Genomic DNA, 5,318 nt, shown 5'->3' with positions numbered 1-5,318 from the left:
TTTTCTAGCTTTTGTGAATGAGTTGAGGACAACTGATTATGTCATGACTGATTTTGACCTAAATACCAAGTTGCTCAATTCAATGTCCAAAGAATGGTACACTGTCTGCAAATTCATCATTCAAAAGCCCAATTTCAATGAGTTGAAGGTGGATGATGTAGTATGTTTCCTTCAAGCTGCAGAAATAGAAATGATTGAGAATGAAATGATCAAAGAAGAGAAGCCATATTTTTAAGTAACCAATGCTCTCATTGCACCTGTAACGATTCCGACGAAACCAGGTATACCCTAACCGGTAGACAATAGTTACGTTATATTTAATGTCGGGTACATGAATTACCATAGTAATTATACGAGAATACATGGTTCACTGTATTGATTGTATGTGAATATATAATTCATCGTATTGAATATGCGATTAATCGATCGATAGTTATTGAAACCCGAATGAATCGAGGGTTCAATTATAGACGATATCTATAATATTTAGTGATTTTACGAAGCATTAATGCTTCGGGATAAGTAAAGTACGGCACAAAAAAAAGAATTTTCGATTTAATGGTACGTCGGTACGTTAAACGAAACCTTTAATACCAAACCAAGCAAGAGACAAACGATCAAGCCGAAAAAGATGCGCAATTATTAATAATATGATGTTTTAAGTTAATAAATGTCATGTAGGTTCCCAGCCGGATCTACACGAGATATCGCGTACTACGCAGGTGCGGAATCCCTACGTAAGACGTTATGAGTATAGAAAACAATACGATTAACACACGATAATCAAACACGTTGTATACCAACCTTAAACACGTGATACGAAGATCACTTGATTACAGACTCTCTCTGACTCGAATACACGAAAACTGTAAAACTGAATTTTTTTATTAATAAGCCGTAACAGATGGCTTATATAATCACGACAACTTCGCCTGGCATGTTCAGGCGAAGTTGTCACTAACTTCGCTTGTCTAACAAGTTCGCCCATATCAGCGAACTTGTTAGCAACTTCGCTTATACAAAACATAAAATATTACAAACGCAATTACAGACACTAGACACTGAACTACTGACATTATGCACCAACAGACTCCCCCTTGGCAGTAGCTTCATCTCTTTAGCTTCAATCACGTGTCTTGTAATCTTCAACCTTGTATCTTCACGCATGCACTCCTTCTCGAACACAAACCGACACAACTCTTTGATATTTCCTCGCTTCGTCTTTCCAAGCAGGAATATAAAAGATTTTCTTCTCATTGAGCACCTGCAGATCAGCTTGTGATAAGTTTACCAAATGCATCGGATCGTAAACTCTTAGCACCTCTTGTTCATCCTCGTCTTCCATCACTGCCTCAGCTGTCTCACAATCTACAAACCACCACTTTAGGTCTTTAAGCACATCCTTGGGCATAAGCTTCATCGGTACTTCTTTCAAACACCGGATCGGTTTATACTTCATGACCATCCAAGGCTTTCCATCAGCTCTCAAACCTCTATCCTTGTCTTCAACAAGTTTTCCCTTCTGTGGTTTTAACAGCTCAAATTTCTTCTCTTTTATACTTTCTTTCCATACAATTTTCCCAATAACTCTAGCCATATTATCGTCACTTCGATTGATTAACCCCAATCTGGCTAAGTCTTTCACTTCACATTCCGGCAGTGTATTAAACGATCTTAACAGTCTTTTAAAATACTGAACACCGTCATACCTTTTAATCACGAAGAGCCTCAACTGCTCATCATAGATCCAGCAAATAATCCCTTTCTTCGCTTCAGCATAGCCTTTAATGTTGTAACTCTTCTTAAACATTGTAGGGACCGCCGGTTTCTTCGTTTTGACGAACCACTGAGCATAGCCTTCCTTCCACCTAGGCTGCTCTTCCCATTCAGACTCATCGCTTCCAATCTGTTCACTCATATCGGCTTTCTCAACATCTGGAATGTCATGCTCCACATTCTCTTCTACTATCTCTCCCTCTTCAATCTCTGTATCCATCACAATCTCTTCTCCAATCTTCTCTATCACATCACTTGGTAGTACATCATCATCACCAACCAAGTCATCAACCATCTCCTCTACGTCCACCACCACCACATCATCACCGGCTGCAGATGTCGACTCCCCCTGAGTTGTGGAAGTTCCAAGAGCTTGAGTAGTTCTTGGTAGCTCACCACCTGCATCTTTCGACGCATTGGGATCATCGTCTCTATCATTCCTTCTCTTGGTCCTCAACTCATCGCCTTTACAGCTCGTCTCCCCCTGAGATGCCAAGAACTCCTTCAGAGCATCTATGATCTTTCCATGTTCTACCAGCAGGGACGACTGCATCTGATTCTCTGCAACTAGGCGTTGAATAGCCTGGGTCTGGATAAGATTCACCCTTGATTGTTCTGCCACGACCCGTTCCAGTGCTGCTATTCGTTCTGAGTCTGATAGGGTTGCATCGAAATCGAACCTCATATGCGATAAATTGTGAGTGTACTGAGGAGGGATTTCCGATGTCACCGGGACCTCAGAAGTAGAAATAGACGTAACCGCAGGTGGTATCGTCATTGATAACCCTGCAGTGGTCACAACAGTCGACTCGATAAAGCGTGCCACGACCTCCGATGGAGTAACGGTCGGAGGCGGCAACGAAACGATCACGGGAGTCGAAAGTTGGAAAGTAGTGGATGGGAGGCCAAATGTAGACGAGGTAGCCACCACGGGAACACCCGTAGTGCTTGGCCTTGTAACCTGTAGGGATGAGGGAACCATTGTCATACCGGATAGTGCTGGTGGAGCGAAACGTACCACCCTAGAGCTTTCACCGGCTCCTGATCCTGCACCTATCCGTTCCCTTCTTGACCTTCTTATCAGTTGTTGTACCTCTTCCTCATAATCAGACTCGTCATCATCATCTGTTCTCTTTCTTTTCCCATGTAGTCTTTCTCGAGTCACCATAATCCTTCTCGCCTCTGCCACTTCATCATCAGAATCTGAGCCAGCCACCGTTGTAGCTGCCCTAGTAACATGCACAGTCGAGGCACGTTCAACAGGGACCTGAGCGTTCTCCTCTGGATCCACCCGATCCATATCAAAGAAGCCTTGACCACCAAATTCTGCATCAAGGTCCACTTCCTCCTCCGGTGACACAACAGGAGCAGCAGGTATAGCTTGAGGTGCTCCTGCCTGTTGTGGTGCCGGGTCCCTAAACTCATCCCCACGAGCAGGCACATACTCCGGGTTGATTAAGTACCCAAAGAATGGAGTATGGCGAGGACGAAGCTCAGGTTTGCTCCTCGCACTGGAGGATCGACACTGGGCGAAGATCCGTTTATTCACACTCTCAACATATCGGATCGGACGGCGCTGAGGAAGTGTTGGAGCAACATGATCCAAGATCATTTGTAGGAATCTTGGATACATGATGAATCGTTCACGCGCCATCGCTCTTCGTTGACGATCAATCTCATAAAAGACCATCTGACTAAAGCTGAATCGCTTGTTGTATGTCAGAGCAGTCATCGCTGACTGCATGGTCGCGCCCATGCCATCAGTGCCCGCCTTTCTCCCTGACATGCATACTATCATAACATGCATGAGAAAGCGCCACTGGTCAAGTAGGAATCCCTTCCTTCTCTGCGAATCCCCCAAGGGACCTGAATAACCCATCCTCAAAAATGCTCCATCATGGAAAGGAGCTACAAACTCTGTCGGGTCATCCCTTGTTTCATTTCCAAACCGCAGAGCCGCCCGGATATGTTCAGAAGAGAACTGAACAATCTGATTGTTTACTGTTGCGCGCATCACCGGGGGTTCGACTCTACAGTCGTATTCCACGGTCTGCCAGAAATCCTCAATGTTGGGTAAGGATATTGGCAGAGTTGTTGTAATGGCGTGGAATATCCTCGAGCGTAAAAGAAAGGTGATGATTTCGCGGAAATCATCAACTCCGCTCGCTTCCGGGTCTAAGGTGATATACATGTTGTGACCCGGGAAGAACTGTCTTTGTTGATCACCTCCGTCATCACCGCCTGCACCACCTGCTCCAGCAATAGCAGCCATATCTGCAACAAACATGTTAAGTTAGATAAACGTCAAAGCGAATCACAAGTTCGCCTGTTACCATGAGCGAAGTTGTGATCAATTCTGTATAGGCGAAGCTAAAGGTGAGGCGAAGTTGGAAAACAACTTCGCTTCAACTTGAACTTCGTCTGAAAATAGTTAAGTAAAATGGTCCAGGTGAAGTTACGGATAACTTCGCCTAATCACAACATCGCCTCATAAACTGTTTCAAAATCAATAATCAGGCGAAGTTAAACCTCAGGCGAAGTTACGGATAACTTCGCCTAAACTGTAACTTCGCCGAATTTGAATCGGTAACAGTTAGGATTTTGAACGACGTGTAGATGATGATTTCGGAGATCAAGGACTCCGAAATACATGATTTTATGAAGTTTTATACGTTCAAGTGGTTTACTATCACGTAAAAACAAGTTTGAAAATCGGGTTTTTAGGTTTCAAATAATCGAGGTCACGAAACGGGTCGTATCGACCTGTGATAATCATTAACGACAATGATTATACGAATATGGAACCCTACACACCTTTAATCGACAATGAAATCGAGAAAGAAACACAGAATGATTGATGATAATAGAATCGATAAGTTCGCCGAGGTTTCTGTGAGTATAAGTTCGCTGGGTTTTGAAATAAATGAACAGTTTGACCTTTAAAGTCCTTTATATAGGGTCACAGATGTATCGGCGAAGTTGTGGATAACTTCGCCTATCAGGCGAAGTTATGCAGAACTTCGCTGAAATTAAAAATTTTTCAAAACAAACCCCATAATTTGAACAATTTGCAACTAAGTTAGAAAACATCCTTTAAAGCGTTAAATGAAACGATCAAGACCAAGTAACCAGGTATAAAATCATACAACTCCAAAAATAAAAAAAACTTTTAAAATAAAGGTACACGGGATCAAATTTCAGTCTCGACAGGGACTACCATGTTTTAGAAAAGATCCGAACAGGAATCATACTAATTTCGTGACTGTCACACAGATCCGTGTTTAGCTGTATTATGACATAAAGAAACAGGTTGTAAGCAGGTAATCTACTTAGAATGGTTTTCATCGTTTCTGTGATACGAGTTAGGTTCAATTAAGCTCAAAACTTAAGTGGGCAACAACTCAGAGATTATGATGCCTCCTATCTATTCTCAAGGCGTATTTGTTTTTCCCCAAGTCACCCCGAATTGACCTCAACCCGTAGTGTCTGATTAAGTAGTAATTACTCTTCGATCTTAGATTCTGTTTCCCGTTCACCTTCTT

The sequence above is a fragment of the Bidens hawaiensis genome, unplaced genomic scaffold, assembly GCF_021521415.1.
Source record: "Bidens hawaiensis isolate Kalapana, Puna unplaced genomic scaffold, B.hawaiensis_p1.1 tig00004126_1, whole genome shotgun sequence".
NCBI classification, from domain to species: domain Eukaryota; kingdom Viridiplantae; phylum Streptophyta; class Magnoliopsida; order Asterales; family Asteraceae; genus Bidens; species Bidens hawaiensis.
This window is presented reverse-complemented; position numbering follows the sequence as displayed.